The 24,268-nt window shown below is 39.3% G+C and overlaps 1 pseudogene; it reads right to left on the bottom strand.

Moving 5' to 3' along the window:
- Nucleotides 1–501: 501 nt before the first annotated feature.
- The window catches only part of LOC102287399 (cytochrome P450 2J2-like), a 43,173-nt pseudogene continuing 19,406 nt past the window's right edge, over nt 502–24,268 (bottom strand).

Genomic DNA, 24,268 nt, shown 5'->3' with positions numbered 1-24,268 from the left:
CTCCCCTGTGGTAGGCTGAATAATGTCCCACAAAGATGTCCATGGCTTAATCTCTGGAACCCATGAATGTTAAATGCAGACAGAAGTTTGTAAATACAATTAACTTAAAGATCTTGATATGGCAAGATGATCCTGAATTATCCAATGGGCCCAATACAATCACAAGAGTCTCATAAGAGGGGTACAAGAAAGGCGTAGAGGGAAGATGTGAGGATGGGGGCAGAGAGGATGCTATTTTGATGGCTTTGAAGATGGAGGAAGGGGCTCTGAGTCAAGGAATACAGGCAGCCTCTACAGGCTGGAAAAGTGCATCAATGGATTCTGCCCAAGCGCCTCCAGAAGTAGCAGCCCTGCCCTCACCTTGACTTCAGTCCAGAGAAACTGGCTTCAGCCTTTTGACCTCTGGAATTATAAGACAATAAATGTGTGCTTTTTTAAGATTCTGCATTTTTGGTGATTTGGTACAGCGGCAGTAAGAAGCCAGAATCTCCTTATTTCTTTTTAAGAACAAAACTCAGGAGAAAACTCTGATTTCTTATCTTTTCTATTTCCTGCAGCATCAGTGAAGTCTCTTGGTTCCACAGGATTCCAGTCTCTCTCGTGGTTTTCAATCACACTGGCAATAAACCTGTTCAGTTTCTCCCATTTACTAAAGAGTTTGGTGGGGTCCTGGAAGGAAATTCATTATCCTTGCAAAGAAATTGTAGAGCTGATGGAGAAAACAAAACAGTCATGGAGACAAGTTGTTGTCGTTGTTTAGTCGCTAAGTTGTGTCTGATTCCTTTGCAACCCCATAGTCTGCAGCCCGCCAGGCTGCTCTGTCCATGGGATTTCCCAGGCAAGAATACTGGAGTGGGTTGCCATTTTCTTTTCCAGGGGATCTTCCCAACCCAGGGATCAAAGCCACATCTCCTGCATTGACAAGTGGGTTCTTTACCAGGGAGCCATTGGGGATGACAGTTTTCCACTTTTGAAGACAAAGAAACCATCTTCTCTTTCCATCTCTTCTATTCATTCATACTTAACCAGAAATGGTATGGACCTAACAGAAGCAGAAGATATTAACAAGAGGCGGCAAGAATACACAGAAGAACTATACAAAAAAGACCTTCACAACCCAGATAATCGCGATGGTGTGATCACTCATCCAGAAGCAGACATCCTGGAATGGGAAGTCAAGTGGGCCTGAGGAAGCATCATTATGAACAAAGTTAGTGGAGGTGATGGAATTCCAGTGGAGCTATTTCAAATCCTGAAAGATGATGCTGTGAAAGTTCTGCACTCAATATGCCAGCACATTTGGAAAACTCAGCAGTGGCTACAGGACTCGAAAAGGTCAGTTTTCATTCCAATCCCTAAGAAAGGCAATGCCAAAAAATGCTCGAACTACTGCACAATTGCACTCATCTCACACACTAGTAAAGTAATGCTCAGAACTCTCCAGGCCAGGCTTCAACAATACATAATCTGTGAACTTCCAGATGCTCAAGCTAGTTTTAGAAAAGACAGAGGAACCAGAGATCAAATTGCCAACATCTGGAAAAAGCAAGAGAGTTCCAGAAAATCATCTATTTCTTCTTTATTGACTATGCCAAAGCCTTTGACTGTGTGGATCACAAGAAACTACGGAAAACCCTGAAAGAGATGGGAATACCAGACCTCCTGACCTGCCTCTTGAGAAATCTATACGCAGGTCAGGAAGCAACAGTTAGAATTGGACATGGAACAACAGACTGGTTCCAAATAGGAAAAGGAGTACGTCAAGGTTGCATATTGACACCCTGCTTATTTAACTTATATGCAGAGTACATCATGAGAAACGCTGGGCTGGAGGAAGCACAAGCCAGAATCAAGATTGCTGGGAGAAATATCAATAACCTCAGATATGCAGATGATACCACGCTTATGGCAGAAAGTGAAGAAGAACTAAAGAGCCTCATGATGAAAGTGAAAGAGGAGAGTGAAAAAGTTGGCTTAAAGCTCAACATTCAGAAAACAAAGATCATGGCATCCGGTCCCATCACTTCATTGTAAATAGATGGGGAAACAGTGGAAACAGTGGCAGACTTTATTTTTGAGTGGCTCCAAAATCACTGCAGATGGTGACTGCAGCCATGAAATTAAAAGATGCTTACTGCTTGTCAGGAAAGTTATGACCAACCTAGACAGCATATTAAAAAGCAGAGATATTACTTTGTCAACAGAGGTCTGTCTAGTCAAGGCTATGGTTTTTCCAGTAGTCATGTATGAACGTGAGATTTGGACTATAAAGAAAGCTGAGCACCGAAGAATTGTTGCTTTTGAACTGTGGTGTTGGAGAAGACTCTTGAGAGTCCCTTGGACTGCAAGGAGATCCAACTGGTCCATCCTAAAGGAAATCAACCTTGAATATTCATTGGAAGGACTGATGTTGAAGCTGAAACTCCAATACTTTGGCCACCCGATGTGAAGAACTGACTCATTGGAAAAGACCCTGATGCTGGGAAAGATTGAAGGTGAGAGAAGAAGAGGACAACAGAGGATGAGATGGTTGGATGGCATCACCGACTCAATGGACATGAGTTTGGGTAAACTCCGTGTGTTGGTGATAGACAGGGAGGCCTGGTGGATTGCAGTCCATGGGGTCACAAGGGGTCAGACATGACTGAGTGACTGAACTGAACTGAACTGAATCATGAGAGTCACCCTGGACTCATCATCCCTATCTCAACCCTCTTTTCCTCTCTGGCAAATCATTTTGGCACTCCATTCAAAATATAACCAGTCTTGGACCACTTCTCACCATTCCATCTGCTTTGTCATCCTCATACAAAACACTAACATTTCTTACCTGGATGCTGTAAAGCCTCCAACATTTTTCCTGATTCTCTCCTAACCTCCTTCCCAGTCTATCTTCCACTGAGCTGCCCAAGGGATCATTTAACAGTTTAATGGGATCATTTCACTTTTTGGCTCTCAATCCTCCAATGACTTTCCAAGGCATTTAGACAAATTCTACATCCTTCTCCTGGCCTGGAGCTCTACATAATCTGGTGCCTCACCCTCCTGTTGCCTCCTCGGCTATCATTCTCTGCCATCTTGTTCTCTTTACTCGTTCCAGTCCGGCCCCATTGGTCTCTGCAAAAACATAAAGGATTTTCTTCTTTAGGACTCTGCATTTGCTATTCCTTGCACATAGAATGCTCTTCCTCTGAAATCCATATAACTCCAGTCACTAACTTCATTAAACTGAAAGTGTTATATGCTCAGTCAGGTGCTGCTCAAATGTCACTTACTTGAACCTGTCTTACCTGACGTTCCTATAATTAGCAGCTCATCTGGTACCTCTTTCCCTTATTTTGCTTTATTTCTTTTTCTTGGTGATTGTCACGTGTGTGTGTGTGTGTGTGTGTGTGTGTGTGTGTGTGTGTGTGTATGTATCTTTGTGTGTATTAGCTCTGCTCCTTTCTAGTTATGGGGCTTCCCTGGATTCTCAGTTGGTAAAGAATCTGCCTGCAGTGCAGGAGACATGGGTTTGATCCCTAGGTTAGGAACATCCTCTAGTGAAGAGAATGGCTACCCATGCTGGTATTCTTGCCTGGAGAATCCCATGGACAAAGCAGCCTGGCAGGCTACAGTCTATGGGGTTGAGACTTTGGCAACAATAATATTATTAATAATGATGATGATGATGTAATTTGTCACTACATAGCTTAACTTGCTGCCCATAGGGCACAAGGGTTATTTTCTTGGCAGAATCACATGAGATCCATATTAAATATCCTTAACACAGAGTGAATGGACAACTATGTGGATTTGCTTACACATTCCCATATCTGCTTGCACACTTTAGGGTGCTTCATTTTATCTTTAAAAGATTATTATAATATTAACTGAGGTAGAGTGTACAATTGTCCAATAGTGCCTGATCTATTTTGGGTCTCTAAAAATACATATTACCTCTGTCCCACTGTACCATCCAACCTTCCCAGGAATTTCTTTTCCCTGACAATAGTCAGTGAGGTACCCCTGAGGTCCCAGACTTCCTAGGTTCTGTCTTAATAGGAAGGAAGAAAATGGAATTACTGGATGGGAGAATTACCATTACAGAAGTGGGAATAAGGAACGTTATTCAAAAACAACATTGATAGTAGTCATCTTAAAAGCTCACATTCATTATGCCCATTTAATGTACCAGGATTCATGCTAACTGCTTATTCAGTTTTGGTGAAATGTGTCCATAAATCTCCAAGCGGTGTTGCTTGTTAAAAGTGAATAAATCTTCCTTTAGATACCTGAGGGTTTATTTATCTCAACCCTTGGGGCTGATTTCCCTTAGAAATGTCTTCCAAATCCAGAAAAGGGGCTGAGAGACCAAGCGGCTGAGCAGAGGTTTTGACAGACTCAAAACCTTAGCAGGACAAAAGAGGAAGGCAGGAATTACCAAGGAAGGGGTGAGGTTTGAATCCCTTAAATCCATATCCTACAAGTTTAGAGTATAATGTCATGTATGGATGGGTAAGTAGTACAACCGCTTGGAAACATTTAAGTTTTTTATGACCAGGTGTACATGCAAGAGAAATGAGCATGTGTGTCTACATGAACAACTGAACAAGAACATGGCAGCTTTATTCACAACATCTCCCAAACTGGAAATCCTCCACATGTACATCAATGAAGATAATATAGAAAAAAAAATCAGTAACATATTCAAACAGTAGAAAACTATGCAGAGTGAAAATAAGAGCATCTAACCCAGATGAGTCTGAAAACAGTTTGCTCGAGGAGAGCCAGAACAGAAAGGCACCTCTGATGGAGGGTGGAGATGGGAGGGGCACAGAGAGCAGGGGCTCAAAAATGATGACAGCACTGTGCTTTTAAAGAGCACAGGTGCACGTGTATATGTCATGTAGAGTGCTGTACTATACATGAATGCTAGAGATGTTCTTTGTCTACAGTAAATGTATAAAATATTACCCAAAACACTAAAGTCAACAGATTGCTTTCAAATAAGCTTGTGTTGAAGTCATTTTCAAAATATTACTTTTTAGCTGAAAAGGAATAGAAGAGTCCATCTCATCTGTGTCTAACACCAGCCCAATATCCTAATCCAAGATAGGAAGTGAGAACTGCCTTACACGGCACCTCACTGATGTCTGCAGATACATGACCTCATCCATCAGCCTCAGCAGCTCCTGGACTGTCCTGGTAGTCAAATGGCTCCCCAAAGGCGATGGAGCAAACAATATTGGAAACTGCATTGTTGATTGTGAAGTGAGGGTCGAAAGGCTGTTCTGGAGGCAGAAGAGGTGGAGGCTTCAGACTGGTTCCTATTTTCCAGAGTCTATTCCACGTGACACATGACACACTGATTACGACCACCCCTGAGACTGGACCCACAGCCCTCTGCACAGGGTCTGACACACAGCCAGTACTACGTCAGTGCCTGGGGGTCAGTCTGATTACCAAGATTTTAAAACCTACAATATGCTTTAAACCCATGTTCTTATTTTGAATTCTCAAACTCCACAAGGGCAGGTCATGGCTGCTGTTTGCTGTCATTCCCTCGGGGCCCTCACAGTGCTGGGTGCAGGACACGCGTGTAGGCACTCATTCATCATCTGTTAGTGAACGTATGAGCCACGGTTCCTGCACCTGTCTTATGACATGCTCACCGTTCTCCTCTCCTACTGTCTGGATGAGGTAGGCGGCCTCTTCCTGAATGTATTCCTCTAAGCTCTTCCTTCCTAAACCAAAGTTCCTCAGAGTTGTCAGGGCGGACCTTCTTTGCTCCTTCCATATGTGGCCATTAGACATGATCAAGCCTGGGAAAAAGAAAACCAAGGTTATGAAAAGAAAGTCAACAAGACCCACGAGGAACAATGTACCAGATGGAAGGAAGGAGAAGGGTTTAGGGTGTTTGAAACTATTCAGAGAAAGAAAAAATCCCAAAGCAAAGGATATAAGCAACCCACATTTACTGATTGCCTGTAGGGCTGGACACTTTGGCATTTGTAATGTATTATGTAATTAAGTACTCACAGAACCTCTCTGAAGTACGTCTTATCATACCTGCCACATCCTGAAAGTTTTATTGATGAGAAAAATAAGGCACGGGGATAAAAATAAACTCTGCAAAGTCACAGAGTGAGTAAGCAGCTGGACAGGCATTCAAAATCAAGTCTGCCTGACTCAAAAGGCCATGCTTGGATGACTTGTTGCATAAAAAGTACACTGAAGTAGATATTATGCTACATATTAAGAATTAACTTATGGATTAGTGAAAACCCATATTCATAAGGAGAAAGGCTTTCATCTAACCTGATCTTAAAAAGAGAAATGAATCACTCGACAAATCAAGGAAGTATAAACAGTCTGTGCAGAAGGAACAACACAGGCAAAGGAAAAAAAAATCCATCTTTGTGTGTTCAATAAATGATCATTTATTTCGTAATACATGTGAGGTCATCACCCTTTCATTTCTTCACTTCAGAGCACCCTTCAACTCCTTCTCATTTCTGCCTTTGCCCTCCACCACAACAAGGACATGACCTTCCCTGCCATCCAGTCCAGGATCCTCTCAATCTCAGTTTGAAATGTCAGCTGCAGGAGACACTTCTTTCTTGGAACACTCTTCCAATGGTGTCCAGGTCACACACTCCATAGATTTCCCTCCCAATTCTCTGATCACAGAGATATTCCCGTATCTTTCATTAACTCATCTTCTATAGAATTTTGAAATGATGGAGCTCTTCAAGATGACGTCTGAAGTCTCTTCTTTCCTTATCTATGCTCCATTTTGGGGAAAATCTCATTAACTCCTAAAATTTTAAGTGAAATCTACTTATAATGAACATCTATTTCTATCTCTCAGCTCTGGACATATATGTAAGTGCCTGCTTGACTCTGCTGATTTATAGGCATTTCACACTCACGAATCTATGACTGAATTCACACTTTACTCTATACAACTCTGCACCAGGCCAGCCAACACCTCCTCCACAGCTTACCCCTTTCCTTTATCTACAAATTTGGGTGTCTACCTCAACGCCTCATTCTCTCTCTCTCTAGGTCATCCTGTCTTACTGGATTTGCCTCCTGAGTAACTTAAATCCATGTATCGTCGTGGCCACTCTCCTGGTCTAATCTGCTGTCATTTCTCGCCACCTCCCTAGTCCAAGCCAGCACCTCCTCTCACCTAAAATGCTGCAATAGTCTCTTGCTCCCTTTATTCCATTCTTCACATTGTAGTTTAGAGAAGTCTTTAAAATGTACCATGTAAGGATGAAGACTCCTTTCTCTACTGAAACCATTCAGGAGCTTCCATTGTTATTAGGTTAAAAAGCTACATCCTTAATGAGAACTTGCATGAACTCTTCCTGCTTGAATTCAGCAGCTTTATCTCCATTTAATCTCTGTTCTTCCTACACTGCTGCTGCTAAGTCGCTTCAGTCGTGTCCGACTCTGTGTGACCCCATAGACGGCAGCCCACCAGGCTCTACCGTCCCTGGGATTCTCCAGGCAAGAGCACTGGAGCGGGTTGCCATTTCCTTCTCCAATGCATGAAAGTGAAAAGTGAAAGTGAAGTCGCTCAGTCAAGGGACCCCAGTTACTGCAGCCTACCAGGCTCCTCTGTCCATGGGATTTTCCAGGCAAGAGTACTGGAGTGGGGTGCCATTGCCTTCTCCGACACTGGCCACCTTCAACTCCTCAGTTCTGTGTTCATCTTCCCACCCCAGAGATGTTTCCCATTATATTCCCTCTGCCTGATAGTTTCTTAACTTTATTAAAATAATTGTTACTTATGTTAGCTTTTCCTGAGTCTCAGGATGTTAGATACTCCTAAGAAGTGCATCCTGCTCTTATCTTCAGAACACTATGGCTTTAAATCATTAGAGAAATTGATACTGCTTTCCTGAATGGAGTGTAAGTTACAGAAACACAAGGGTTTTGTCACTCTCCTCATTGTTTTGCCACTGGTGCCTAGCACCAGGCTTCACATGACAAATAACAGAGCGAAATGATGTAGAGTTAATGGATGAAATATTGCAAAGAGGAACTGAGAAAAACTTGAAAAAAATGGTACTTTGGTAGAAGAATATATTTCAGCTTTTCATTTAGATTTTTAAATGTGCAAGTTTATTTTACGATCATTTTAAGTATTCATGCCAAACTCTTATAGACTGTAGGCTCAAAGTACCTGGTGAGCACAGCCTTAATAACAGGACATAAGAAATTAGAGGCAAGAAGGGATCACACAATCAGCAGGAGGAAGCTGATCCACCTCCATTTTTCTGGGGAAGAGATCTGAATGGGAAAGTAGAAACAGAGCCTGGGAATGCATTGCCTTTCCTCTGCTTCAACAACACATTACATCACTGAGTGATGAGGATACTTATTTATCAAAGTGTCCTGAGTGAGTTCACGCAGGTGAAGCTGCTTCTCCCAAATCCCTGACATTAACACTGACCCTGCCAGGTGCCCTGAGGGGGTGCCTTCAACCGGGAAATGAGGGACTCAGCTTCCTTGAGGGGCAGGAACTTATGAGGGGGCTGGTCCCTGAAGTACTGGAGAATTACAGTCACAAAAGTACATTTCAGAGACTACAAGAATATCAAACATTCACCTCTTTCATTAGTCAAGAAACTTACCATGTTTCTTAAAGATATTCTCTTGGATACCCTGTATGGGGTGGTTCACAAGTTTTGGTCCTGGTAGACAAGGGCTTCTTTGATTTTGGGCAATCCACTTAAAAAAACTGTAGAAAATCCACCCATTTCCAGGCTAATCATGTTCCCATATTTCTTCACAATCTGAAAAACAGTGGAATGATCACAGGTAAGTATGCACAGGTATGTGTGTCCAGGAATGAAGGGTGTATGTTGCTGATGGAACGTACATAGAGAGGAGTCTGTGTGTGGAGTGTTGTGTGTACACCTTGGTAGGATGGGGATGTTTCTACCTGTCTCCATTTATCCTCCTCTCAACTAGACTCCATTATAGGACATGTGCATTCATTATAAACATTCACTCATATGTTCAACCTACTTGAATTGAGTGAGCATGAACCACTGCAGCCTGAGAATAAGGCAGAAAGATATAATAAAGCCCTCATTTCCTCCAGGTTTGCCCAACCTCTTCAATTGCCATGCACTGATGCTCCTCCAAGTCACCTAGAACTCCATGGACTGTGTCACCCCATGAGAGAAAACATCATGGATTTAGTCTCATTCCACCACCCTGCTCCCATATTAAAGACCAAGCCTGAATTCAAGCCTTCCACTGTCCAGTTTATTCATCACTAGCATAGTAAGTCTGTCTTGTTAGAAAGAGCAGAACCAAGGTTCTATCTTAGTCTGGTCTGCCTCTAAAGTATATGTCTTTCTCTAAGAAAGGGTAGGATGGGAATCAGATTTTTTACTTCATTTTGTTGAACACCTGGAAGAACTTCTAGGGTTTTATTTAAAAAAGATTTCTCAATTAATTTAGAATATATAATAAGGATTTTTTTTGGAACTACTGAAAATCTCAGGTTAAGCTAAAGGGCTCCTCACTGACAAGGTATACAACCTGGGATTTCAGCTTGAAGCACCTTCTGAAATGAATTTCTTCAGAATTTCATCTCTGCCAATTCTCTGCCTGTGTATATTTTCAGTCCAAAGGGACTGGATCAAACACTGTAATGGTACTGTGTAAACATGGATAGGTAAAATGAGTCCTGAAGCCCTGGTATTGATGATGGTAATGTCTACCAATTCTTAAGCGTGTCATGCCAGTCACTGGGCCAATTGCTTTACATGGATATAAATGTGTGAGCCACAGTCATCTGAGAATACTTTGTCAGGTAGAGAATATTATTCCATGTACAACAGGCAAGTCATCAAAAAAGAAATAATTTAAAAGAATAAGAGAGGTTAAAAATAAGGTGCTTCAAGAGGCTAACACAGACTTAAAATCAGAAATGATTATAGAAAAACAAGGATTAACATAGGAGCTAAAAAGAAGGCAAATAAAAGTAATAGGTTACAAGAAGTTTATCCTATGAAGGATAAAAATATCAAATGTAGGATTAAGCACTTAAATAATAAAATAGAGCAAAATAAATGTTTAGAATAAAAAAATTAGAAATGGTAAGTTAGTGAGATGAGATAAGTTGAGCGAGATTCTATCATTTTGGTTTGGTTAAACCCAAAACCAACTGACCAAAGGTACAAAAAGAGAAAAAGGAAAAAAAAGAAAAGTATACCAATTCTTGTTTTGTTTTTATTTTTAATTGAAGGATAATTACAGAATTTTGTTGTTTTCTGTCAAATATCAACATGAATTGATAGGAGTATGGGAGTATACCAATTCTTACTCCCACTAGCAGTAGTGAGAGGGTCTGTTCCTCTGAACATTCACTGAGCAGTGTCTGTGTGTGTGGGGGAGGGGGCGGGGGGGTGGGGATTGGTGGAGGCTTGGGCACAAGGGAGGGTAAGATTCTCTCACTTGCTAAATTGTGTTTTTAAATGTCCCAATGTGCTTGCATTGCTGTTATAATTAACAAGTGTTTCTAACCAATGAAGCACAATAAAGAAACCTAAGGACATACAAAATAAAGTCTCATAACAGTAGTTCATATTTTTTTGAATCACAGAATCCTTTGAGAAACTAGTGTATGTCAGGGATCTCCTCTCCAGGAAAGTCCTGTACATATGAATACAGTTTCAGGGGTTCACCAATCCCCGGGAGTACATGAACACCCACTAAGACTCGAGGTTTCAAAGGCAGTTTTTCTTGGGTTTATGCCAGGTTTCTGAGAACAGTCTGTGGAAATCAAATTCAAATTCAATCCAACAGGTTTTTACAAAATGCTTCCGAGTTGCCAGGCACCATCTGACATTGCTATGTTACATGTGGAGACAATACACAGATCAATGTGCTATGGTGTTTTCCTAAAGCATCAGAGTCTCTTGGTAAAAGAACACTACAGAAAAAAATTAATGCACAGTGGAAGATGATATATGTTCCAGTGCTGATAGAAAGGGAAATGGAGATATCGAAAGAAGAAATCAATTTCCACTCCAGATATGGGAGAAAGCTTCTAAGAGAAGGTGGTATTTGAGCCAGTGAAAGGACACCTATTGTAAAGACAAAGATATTTATGCTCTGTGAATGGCATACACAAATGCACTGATAGGAAAATGTGGGCCTTTGGGAACAAGTGAGCTCTCCTGTCTGACTGCAGTGAAGATTCATTAATAAGAACTAACCTTGTGGTTGGTCAAGGCCAAGCCCTGGGGGTACAGGTTAAATTAATGAAATTAATTTAATGTTTAAATTACTTGCAGTGTAATGGAACATATCAATAGGTAGTCAGTTCTCATTATTGCCATTCTGTGCAATAAATTATTTGATAGGGGTTATATAAGAAGCACATAAGGAACTCCAGGGGCTAGGATAGGTTCTTGGAAAAATTACCAGTCATTTGTGTAGAGAGATGAGGGACAAGGCTGAAGTCTGGCAGGTAATGTGAGCTGGACCAAGGATATCTTAATGTCGAGTGAAATATTTCAGATCTTGTTTTGTTTGCAGTTGGAAAATTGAATACAAGAGGTAACAACAGTGAGTGCTTAAGAACTTGGATTTTGAAGTCATACAAATTCTTTTCTCTCAGGCAGATTCTACTTGTTATTTTATGTGTGATTTTTGGTCAAGTTATTTAACTTACTTGTGTTTCAGTTTTCAAATGCATAATATGAGGGCTATTACTAGTTCTCATCTTTAAAACTGTGGTGATAAGTAACTATAATACTAAAACTAATAATAAAATTATTTATTGTTATTGATATACTTGGGAATGTATTTTAGCAAAAGGACTCTGATTAGACCTGGACAAAGGAATGGAAGGAAGTTGCCAGAGAGTAGACTGATGGAGCCCACGAAGCAGTCAGGCTAGACAAGTGATGCCTGGTATATAACCAACAAACGGCTTTCCTTGAGTTTGTTACTATAAAGTTTTCAAGAAAGGGGGAGGGTATTAGAGAAAGATATAAGCATCAGTTGTGTGCATCAGTAAACTGATTGGTTTATTTGGTTCTTATAACAACCCTACAATGTAGTCACGGTTTTCAGAAAAGGAGACACAGAGATTTAGTGCATAGCTGATGAGCATAAAGTTGGGCTCTTTCTAACTCACTCTGTAGGTCTTACCTTTAAGTGAAAGCATGGAGATATTCTCTCTCTTCTTCTAAGTGAAGGACTACATAAGTGTTAACTGGCCACATGACTTCCCACTTCCCATCAAAAACCACATTTCTGGGGCGCCAGTGGAACATGAGTAGTGGTGATGCGTACATCTTCTAGGTCGTGTCCTTAAAGGAAAGGTACTCCTCTCCACTTCCCACTCCTCTTTCTGGTCCAGAACCCATATGTGACAGTGCTGCAGGAGCAGAACAACAAGACGGAGCACTGAAGTTTTGGATGACCTTGTGGAACAAAGTAGCCTTCCTATCCTGGTCTTCCCTGCCTACATCTCAACTTATTTGTGAGACAGAAATAAATCTCAACCTTTTTTATATGACTGTATATCCTCACAAATACATTTATCCATCATAGTTATTACTTTTCTACCTTAGTCCAAAAATGTTTTCTTCTTCACATAAATGTTCTTATAATAAACCATATGGCTATGGCAGAGAAAGTTAAGAAAATGTGGGGAAAGGAAGGAAAGTGGTCACAGTTAGGGAGCCCTGAAGGGAGATGATTATAAAGCAGAGGAAAAAGCCTACAACAAGATTTTTAGGTGGCTCTTAAGGAAAAAGTGTGAGAAGCAAGTGAAAACACTACTAACATCTAAGCAGGCAAATGATAATTTTAAATGATTAGCGAGAGGAGATTGCAGGTCAGGGAGTTGAAAAATGAAGGGCTCAGTCCTTGTAGGGATGGGTGCAATTCAGTTGAAAAGTGGTGAGGATTTAGGTAGGTGGCTCAGCTGGTAAAGAATCCACCGGTAAAGAATCCACAGGCAGTGCAGGAGACCTGAGTTCAATACCTGGATAGGGAATATCCCTTGGAGATCTATCCATTCCAGTATTCTTGCCTGGAGAATTACATGGACAGAGGAGCCTGACAGGCCCAGTCCAGGGGGTTGCAAACAGTCGGACACGACTGAACTACTAACACATTACCATTTTACACATGGGAAACTGCCTCTCAGAGGGAAAGAACAGCATTCCCCTGACCCCTCACCAGGGATCAGGTGATCATATTACAAATAGCATGTCCCAATAATATGTAACAAGACACACACTTAAATAGTAAACAGTTAATATTTCATTCCTAGAAAACATAGATGTAATCATGCCAGCTGCTGGGGAGAAGTGAGAAGCTCAAAGCCGATGCCTGCTTTAGCCTCAGCATTCCCATCCTCCCGCCCTGGGTACCTGGAATGGCCCTTGTCCTGCAGGCCAGGGTCAGGACGTGTCCGGGCACCTCTGCCCGCTCCTACCTGCTGAAGCGACAGGTGTAACTGCTTCAAGTCCAGATGGAAGAAGTTGCCTAAGAAGGGCAGTCCTGGGGGCCCTGGCGGGTAGTTCTTTCCACGCCGCCTTTTGAGATGAACAACGAAAAGAAAGGCGGCTGCCCCCATCAGGAGCACCCGGGACGGGGCGCGGTCCAGAATGCTGCGGTCCGGGCTCCGCCAGGGAGCCCAATACCTCCAGCTTGGCTGCGAAGTCTGGCCCCTCTTTCGCAGTCCAAAACACCAGAGAACCAGAGGGTCTCTTCCTCTTTGTTCTCAACACCGCCAGCCTTCCCTGCCCCGCACCGTTGCCGCCCCCTTCCTGGCCCCCTGTTCCACTGCGCACCTCCCCTGCCCCGCCTGGCCCCCAGGGTCAGCCTCCAGACCCGTCCTTCCTTAGGGTCCTCCTCTTGCTCCTCGACATCCCCCTAAACTGGCCCCTACAGGCTCTGCTCCTTCCCTCTACTCCTCAGCCTGACTGCTGCTCACTAGATGTCTAGCGTGAGACTCCCGGGAGAACTTGCTTGGGTCTCGGAAAAGGCCAGGCTAGAAGCGTGTTTTTTGGTTTTGGTTTTGGTTTTGGTTTTGCTAGAGAACCTCATTCTTTGAGGCCAAGGGTACTCTAAAGTTTATAGTTTCATTGCTTGTCAGAGAGCGCCACAGATGCTTGAGTTTGTGTTTTTCAATCACCTTCTCATCGAATGATTGGAACTGAGCCTAAGGAACAATCAGAAAAACAACAGCACCTGACATTTCTTGTCTCTTACAATATACCTGCCATCACATTAGCCTCTTCACATAGATAGCTTCAACGACAAAATTACCCATGTGCCGTTCTTGGTTCCATGTAGCAGTTAAGGAATACTAAAATTTTTCAAACAAAATTTGAGGGAATTTGTTGCTAGTAGACCTGCCTTACGAGAAAAGTTAAAGTTCTTCAGAAAGTAGGAAAATATATAGGTCAGAAACACAGATCTAAGGAAAGAAAGGAGATTAGAGAAAAAGCAAATTAGGGTTATTAAATCTCTTATTTTCTAATTCTTAATTGGTCTAAGAGTTTGTTCAAAATAAAAATAGTAATGATTTATTTATTATAGCTTACAGATAAGTGATATGAATGATGCAATGTTGGAAAGGATGGAAGGAAAGAATTAGGAAAATGCTGTTACAAGGTACTTGAAGTACCAACCAAGCAATTAAATGATATTTGAATGTATGTTTTAATCAGTTGGAAATGTATACTATGAACTGTAGGGCAATCACGTATGTTTTAAAAAAAGATAAAGAATGAAAAATAAACTCAAAATGGATTAAAGATCTAAACGTAAGACCAGAAACTATAAAACTCCTAGAGGAGAACATAGGCAAAACACTCTCCGACATACATCACAGCAGGATCCTCTATGACCCACCTCCCAGAATATTGGAAATAAAAGCAAAAATAAACAAATTGGACCTAATTAAATTTAAAAGCTTCTGCACAACAAAGGAAAGTATTAGCAAGGTGAAAAGACAGCCTTCAGAATGGGAGAAAATAATAGCAAATGAAGCAACTGACAAACAACTAATCTCAAAAATATACAAGCAACTCCTACAGCTCAACTCCAGGAAAATAAATGACCCAATCAAAAAATGGGCCAAAGAACTAAATAGACATTTCTCCAAAGAAGACATACAGATGGCTAACAAACACATGAAAAGATGCTCAACATCACTCATTATCAGAGAAATGCAAATCAAAACCACTATGAGGTACCATTTCACGCCAGTCAGAATGGCTGCTATCCACAAGTCTACAAGCAATAAATGCTGGAGAGGGTGTGGAGAAAAGGGAACCCTCTTACACTGTTGGTGGGAATGCAAACTAGTACAGCCACTATGGAGAACAGTGTGGAGATTCCTTAAAAAACTAGAAATAGAACTGCCTTATGATCCAGCAATCCCACTGCTGGGCATACACACTGAGGAAGCCAGAAGGGAAAGAGACACATGTACCCCAATGTTCATCGCAGCACTGTTTATAATAGCCAGAACATGGAAGCAATCTAGATGTCCATCAGCAGATGAATGGATAAGAAAGCTATGGTACATATACACAATGGAGTATTTACTCAGCCATTAAAAAAAATACATTTGAATCAGTTCTAATGAGGTGGATGAAACTGGAGCCTATTATACAGAGTGAAGTAAGCCAGAAAGAAAAACACCAACACAGTATACTAATGCATGTATATGGAATTTAGAAAGATGGTAACAATAACCCTGTACATGAGACAGCAAAAGAGACACTGATGTATAGATCAGTCTTATGGACTCTGTGGGAGAGGGAGAGGGTGGGAAGATTTGGGAGAATGGCATTGAAACATGTATAATATCATGTATGAAACGAGTCGCCAGTCCAGGTTCAATGCACGATACTGGATGCTTGGGGCTGGTGCACTGGGACGACCCAGAGGGATGGTATGGGGAGGGAGGAGGGAGGAGGGTTCAGAATGGGGAACACATGTATACCTGTGGCGGATTCATTTCGATATTTGGCAAAACCAATACAATATTGTAAAGTTTAAAAATAAAAAAAAAAATTGAAAAAAAGATAAAGAATGGACATGCTAAGACAGAAGAGAAAATGTAATTATCCAAAATACTCAATTAAAATCAGAGAAGAGTGTAAAAGGGTGAAAAACAGAAAATAAATAAAAATCAATAGCAATAAATAGAAGGCAGTAATGAATATGATTGGGTTTTATATATGACATTGGCAGAGACAGTTTTAGCTCAGCATCAAAACAACAAAATACTTAGGAAAAAACTTAACCAAGAAGACAAAAGACTTATACATTGAAAAGTATAAACTACAGAAAACCCCCTACATACAAAGCTTCAAGTTGCAAACTTTCAAAGATGTGAACGTGGGGGTTCCAGTGTTGGGCATGAGTGAAACTGCAGTTTGCCCTCTGTCTCCTATTGCTGATGATCCTTCAGCTCTACCATTTCCCACCTCCACTTGCTCCTCCTCTAGTCAATAACTGTTGTTACTTGTCAGTTCATCTGATGCCATCCCCTGCAAGCCAGATGTTGTAATATACCACTGTACTTTTCAAGGTACTATAAGATTTAAAATGTTTTCTTTATTTTTGTGTTTTTTATGTATTGTATGAAGATTATTATAAACCTGTAACAGTATGGTAATATATAGCTGATTGTGATAGTTGGGTACCTAGGCTAACTTAATTGGACTTATGAACAAAATTAGACTTATGAATGTGCTCTCAAAATGGAATTCTTTAGTATATAGGGGACATACTGCATTGTTGAACAAAATTAAAGAAGACACAAATAAATGGAAATATCTCATGTTGTGAACTGGAAAGCTTAACATTATAAAAATGTCCAGGTTAGATATACATCTAACATTTTTGAATTGTATTATAATAGTATGAAGTAAAAAATGATTAATATAGAAAATTTAATTTCCTACTTAATTACCTGTAGTGAACAATTGGAGTTTGAAATTAAAAACTCAATATCATTTACATAAGCACCAAAACAGAAACAAGAACAAAAGAATGATGATACACTTAGTTGTATATTAACAACAAGAGGAAAACTACAAAACCGTGATGAAAGAAACCAAAGGAAAGACAAGGAATGGAGAGATATTCTATGGACATCGATAGGAAGAAAATATCATTAAGGTGTCAATTCTTCCCAAATCTATACATAAATGAAAAAATGTGTATATAATTTAATGAATTCCTAAACAAAATTGATGCTTTTGAACTGTGGTGTTGGAGAAAACTCTTGAGAGTCCCTTGGACTGCAAAGAGATCCACCCTGTCCATTTTACAGGAAATCTGTCCTGAATATTCATTGGAGGGACTGATGCTGAAGCTGAAACTCTAATACTTTGGTCACCTGATGCGAAGAACTGACTCACTGGAAAAGACCCTAATGCTGGGAAAGATTGAAGGCAGGAGGAGTAGCGGACAACAGAGGATGAGATGGTTGGATGGCATCACCGACTTGATGGACATGAGTTTGAGTAAGCTCCAGGAGTTGATGATGGACAGGGAAGCCTGTTGTGCTGCGGTCCATGGGGTCAAAAAGAGTCAGACATGACTGAGTGGCAGAACTGAACTGAACTGAAAACAAAATTCCAGTGGGTTATTTAAATGTTATTGACAAATTGAAAATTGATTCTAAAAATTATGGAAAGATAAAAGGTCCTTGGAATGTACAACAGAAAGTATCAAGACTAATGTAAAGTATGTAGTTAGTAATAACATATCAATACTGACGCATCAATTATAACATGCAAGTTGTTAATCATATGAGAATATGGGGGGTAGTGAATGAGTATATGGAACTGTATTCTCCACTCAAATTTTCTTTAAATCTGTAAAACAAAATCCACAAACTGATTCTAAAGTTTATATAGAAAGGTCAAAGACCTGGAGTAGCAAACACATTATAAAAGGAGAACAAATTTGGAGGATGGACACCCCCTTGTCTTCAAGACTTACTATAAAGTTGCCTAATCAGAACATGTGGTATTGGTGAAAGAATATACAAATAGATCATGAGAAAATAATAGAAACTCCAGAAAAAGAGTCACATCAATAGTCAACTGTTCCTTGACAAAGGAGCAAATGCTATTCAGTGGAAAAAGGATAATCTTTTGCAGAAGGCATGTGTGAGCAACTGGATTATCCACATATAAAAATGAACCTGGTCACCAATCCTACACTTTTCACAAGTTAACTGAAAATAAATTACAAATCCGAATGTAAAGCTCACAACTATAAAACTCCTAGAAAACAACAAAGTAAAATACCTAGATGACACTAGATGGCAATGACTTTTTAGATGTAACACTAAACACTTGTTCCATAAAAGAAAAAAATAATTGAACTTCATTAAAATTAAAAGCTTCTTTCTTATCTGAAAGTTTACTTTGGGAATTAGGGGGAAAACATGCCGTATTTTGTTTTGAGAAGCATTCAGGCTCCCGTGGTTAACACTTCCCACTGGAATGTATCCAGAGGAGACTGATCAGAATGGGTAAGATTCCTTACTTACTGAAAATCTGGTAGATAGCAGACATTTCAGAACTTCTGCCTGAATCTGATTTAATTTTTTAAAACTTCCCTATGAACTGAAATTATCATTCTCATTTTACAGATGGTCCAGCAAGTTCAGAGGGAAGTGTTTTGCCACAACTCACAAAGGCAGAATAAGTGACATCATCAAAATAAGAACTCTAGCTTTTTATTCAAAGATCAGTGCTTATTATTTCAAATATGGCTTACAGGAAAATAGACTGTAGCAGCCTTGGAACAGGATAGTAATGAATCATCATTGGAGGCATTCAAAGAGAATTAGAATAGGATTGCTGTAGAGGAAATTTACATGTCACGAGGAATGAATAATTAGAAGGACATTAAGGTTCTTCAAACTGAGAGTCTATGATTCCACAGGTCCTCAGCGAAAACACAGAGTTAGGTGAATAAAGATGGATCCATAATACATACCATTTAATAAATTGTTCTTTTTAAAAATATTTTATTGAAGTACAGTTGATTTACAATGCCGTGTTAATTTCTGCTGTATAGCAGAAGAAACAGTGAGAATGGGCATCCTTGTCTTGTTCCAGATTTTAGTAGGAAGACTTACTGCTTTTCACTTTTGAGTATTATATTTACTGTGACTTTGTCATAAATAGCTTTTATTACATTGAGATATACTTCCTCTAATCCCACTTTGATAAGAGTTTTTATCATGAATGAACGTTGAACTTTATCAAATACTTTTTTTGCATCTACTGACATGATCATATGGGTTGATCTTCTGCTGATGTGTTTTGCATTGATTGACTTGCCTTTGTTGAACCATCCTTATGAATCCAAATTGGTTGTGGTGTATAATCTTTTTTGATGTGTTGATGTTTTATGTTTGCTAACATTTTGTTGAGAATTTTTGCATCTATATTCATCAAATATATTGATCTGTAATGTTCTTTTTAGGTAGTGTCTTTGGTTTTGGTATCAGGTTGATGGAACCTTCATAGAATGTCTTCAGCAGTGTTTCCTCCTCTTTAGCCTTTTGGAAGAGTTTTGGTAGTATCAGTATATGTTCTTCTTTGTATGTTTGGTAGAACTGCCTGTGAAGCCATCAGGTCCTGGACTTTTGCTTGTAGGGAGGTTTTTGTTTGTTTAAACATGTTCTATTTCATTTCTAGTGATTGGTCTGTTTGAATTATCTATTTATTCTTCTCCGGTGGCTTAGATGGTAAAGAATCTGCCCACAATGCGGGAGACCCAGGTTCAATCCCTGGGTTGGGAAAATCCCCTGGAGTTGGAAATGGCAACCTACTCCAGTATGCTTGCCTGGAGAATTCTGTGGACAGAGTTGCCTGGCAGGCTACAGTCCATGGGGTTGCAAAGAGTCAGACATGACTGAGGAGCTAACACTTTCATTTTCATTCTTGATTCAATTTTGGTGAGCTGTATGTTTTTAGAAACGTGTTCATTTCTTCTAGGTTGTTGAACTTGTTGGCATAAAATCATTCATAGTATTTTCTGATGGTTTTTTGCACTTCCGTGTTAACAGTTGTTATTTCTTCTTCCTCACTTCTTACATTGTTTATTTGGGTCCTTTCTCTTTTCTTGGTGAGCCTGGCCAGAGGTTTGTCAATTTTGTTTACCCTTTCAAAGAACCAACTCTTGGTTTTATTGATTTTTTTTTCCTATTATGTTTTAATCTCTGTTTTATTTATTTTATCTCTGATCTTTATTATTTCTTTTCTTCTGCTGACTTTGGGTTTTGTTTGTGCTTTATTTTCTAATTCTTTTAGGTGGTGGGTTAGGTTGTTTAAGCAAGATTTTACTTGTTTCTTAAAGAAGGCTTGTATTGCTATGATCTTCCCTCTAAGAACTGATTTTGCTGCATCTCATAGTTTATATGGTTGTGATATCATTGTCATTTGTCTCAAGATATTTTTAAATTGAGAATTAAATCATTGATATATTGGTATTTAGTAGTATGTTTTTTAGTTTTCATGTAGTTGCTTTTTTCCCATTTTATTTTCTGTGAATGACTTCTAGTTGTATGCCACTGTGGTCAGAAAAGACACTTGACATAATTTCTATACTCTTAAATTTGTTGAGGCTTATTTTGTCCCCTGTTCCCTGGTATGTGGTCAGCCCCAGAGACTGAACCATGTATACTTGAAAAGAATGTGTATTCTGTTTTTTTGGGGAGGGTATTATGTTGAATGTATCAATTAAGTCTAACTGTTCTATTATATCATTTAGGATCTCTGTTGCCTTGTTGATTTTCTAACTAGAAGATCTGTGAGCAGAGTGTTTAAGTCTCACACTATTATTGTATTCCTGTCAATTTCTTCTTTTATGTCTATTAGTATTTATTTTATATATTTAGGTGCTCCAATGTGTGTTAAGTTGCTTCAGTCATGTCCGACTCTTTGTGACACTATGGACTGTATCCCACCAGGCTCCTCTGTTCTTGGGATTCGCCAGGCAAAAATACTGGAGTGGATTGCCATGCCCTCCTCCAGGGACTCTTTCTGACCCAGGGATCGAACCTACATCTCCTGCAGCTTCTGCATTGGCAGGAGGGTTCTTTCCTACTCTGCCACCTGGGAAGCTAGGTGCTCTATACTGGATGCATAATATTGACAAGGATATTGATCCTTTCATCAGTATATAATGTCCTTCATCTCTCTTTATAGTCTTTGTCTTAAACTCTAGTTTGTCTGATTTGAGTATATCGACTCCAGTATTCTTACCTGGAGAATTACATGGACAGAGGATCCTGGCAGGCTACAGTCTCTGGGGTCTCAGAGTTAGATACGACTGAGCAACTAACATTTTCACCACTTTTCACTTTTCAAACCTTGTTTTCCAGTTGATATTTGTATTTCTTACTTGATCCATTCATTTTCTTTCTTTCTTTTTTTTTTTTTTTCGTTTGGTGGTTTGACAATTTTCATTCATGTTATGCTTGTGTTTCCCCGTTTTGGTTTTTGTAAGTCTGTTGCTTATTTTGATTTGTGGTTAGCTTGTTTTTCAAATATGTTAACCCCCTCCTATATATACTTGCTTTAGACTAAAAATCATGGAGGCTCAAACATATTCTTTTTTTTTTTTTTTCCAAGGTGAATCTCAATTTTTGAATAGAACAGTCTTAGTTTTACTTATGTTTTCTAATAAAGAGAATTAGTTTTAGAATAGCAACATGAATCCAGGTGATATTTGCTCAGCATGAATGTAGTATGAGTAATATAAGTCACTATGTCTTGGAAACCTAATTCCTTACATACCGTTAAATAATTTAAGTTGAATGATCTTTGATTGTCTTGCTTCATTCATTTCATTCATCCATTCAGCAAATCATTATTGTCCAAAAAAGATTACTTCAGTTTGCTCAAACCACAACTATGGTTATTGTTTGACCGTAACCACAGAAACATTTTGTGACTAGCTTTATATTAGAACCTAATGTACTGCTTATCCTAAATTGTTGACATTATGAAGCTAAGAAAAGCAGACTATTTTAGGATTGACCATGGATGGTATCTACATATTTTAGGCACAAATATTATAAATCATATATCTAATAAGGGATTTTTTTTTTTAGATGAGCTCACACTTTATTGGTTGCATCAACAATAAATCCAATAGTATGTCTAGAAGTGGAAAACCATGCTTATTTCCATTCTCAGAAAATGCACAACATGTCTAAGGATTTAAGGGTTCTTTGCAACAATTCCATGCCCTATTCCTCCCACACTGGGTCCTCAAGCTGAAAGTACAAGTTCAGGAAATGGTACCCATAGAGTTTCTCCTCTCTTATTTTCATTTTTTTTTTTTAATGTCTATCACAGGGCTACCATTAGGATTAAATAAGACAAAGTATGTGAAATTGCCCTGCATATCACCTGCTCAATATGGGATTTCAGTGGTGATTTTTTTTTTTTTTTTTGCCATACCTCATTTTACTGTGCTTTGCTTTAGTGAGCTTTATAGATACATGTTTTTTTTTTTTCCTTGTTAATTTTCTGTTTAGTTGATCTATCCATAAGTGTGAGTGGGGTATTAAAGTCTCCCACTATTATTGTGTTATTCTTAAACATATTCTTAAACATAAACATATTCTTAAAATTAACCCTACATTTTCTTACCCTCCTTCCCTCATTTTAGATTTTTCTGTCTTCTTTTACATCTTCATGTTTATCCTTTCATTGTGGTTATTATTGTGGTTATTATTCACAAAAAAAATTTTTTAACTGGATACTGGGTTATTTAAGTGATTTACTTTCCAATTGTGATTTTCTTTTTTCTTTAGATTCTTATTTCTTTTATATTTAAAGACTTCTCCATATTTCCTTTAGGATTGATTTAGTATTTCTACATTCTTTTATCTTTTGCTTTCCCGAGAGTTTATCTCTCCTACTATTCTAAATGATAATCTTCTTGGGTAGAGTATGCTAGATTTTTCCCCTTTTACGACTTTGACTGTTCCATCACTTTCTTCCAGACTGCAACATTTCTTTGGTTCCCTTGCAATTAACTTTTTGATTTTCTCTTGCTGTCTTTAGAGTCCTCTCTTTATCTTTAGCTTTTGCCATTTTAATTATAATACATCTTGGTGTAGGTTTGTTTGGATTCACCTTGTTTGCGACCATCTGTGGTTCCTGTACTTGGATACCTCTTTCCTTTTTAGGTTTGGGAAATTTTCAGTCTTAATTACTTGCTATACATTTTTAATCCCCTTTTCTCTTTCTTCTTCTTCTGGAATCCCTATTAGGCATTGATTGGCACACTTTATACTATCCCATATGTCTCTCAGATTGCTTCTTTCTTTGTTGTTTGTTTTTAATTTGAATTTCTGTCTGCTGTTCTGATTAGGGGATTTCTATTATTCTGTCTTTGAGATCATTTGCTTTTCTGCATTATTCAATCTGTTATTCATTGCCTTTAGCTCAGCTTTCACCTTGGCAAATGTGTTCTCATTTTTCTTGCTCCTCCCTTTAGTTTCTAGTTTCTTTTAATTTGTATTTTTATCAATAACCTTTCTTAAATCCTTTAATATTTTCATCACCTATTTTTTGAATTTGTTATCTAATAGACCAAAGTGATCTGTTTTATTGTTCTTTTAGGGGACTTCTCTTGAAAATTAAAAGATTTGGAGTGGGTCCTGTGCTTCTCATTTTACTTTTAGTTTTCTTACTCTATGAGTTTAGGAGAAGCAACTACTGTGTTCTTGGTGAGATATCCTTATGTGAGATCATCTCTGTATAGCCTGCATGGGTTTAATATGTTTGGTGTGAGGATTATTTTTAGTATGGATGCATGCTGCCTCTTTTCTCAGTGTATGCTGGCCATTATCCCCTTGATAGGAGGTGTGACTGGTGTTCAGTTACCAGAGCCTGCATGGATGTTGAATGGGGCTTTCCTTTTTTCTGTGGTTGTCATACACCTGTAGGGGCAGGGTCTGCTCCCTAGTGGTTGGAATGGAAACCCCCAGATCCATTTCTGAGCTGCAGTGTGAGGTGGATGGGACTGGAGCACTTCCACTGAGAGAGGAACCACTGAGCATTCCTCCACTGGAGTGGTCTACTGGGGCATGTGCTCTGTTGTATTGCCTGGCATGCACTATGGGGTTCACAAAATACACTGCTGTTGGCACTGCCCTTGGCCCTGCTTCAACCATTGGTATGCTGGAAATCAGCCCTGGTGATCTCAGGTGGTGTTTTCACAAAGCCAC

The sequence above is a fragment of the Bos mutus genome, chromosome 3 (genome assembly GCF_027580195.1).
Source record: "Bos mutus isolate GX-2022 chromosome 3, NWIPB_WYAK_1.1, whole genome shotgun sequence".
In the NCBI taxonomy this organism is placed as follows: Eukaryota; Metazoa; Chordata; class Mammalia; order Artiodactyla; family Bovidae; genus Bos; species Bos mutus.
Note: the sequence above shows the minus strand (reverse complement) of the source record. Positions and strands in the feature narration are given on the sequence as shown.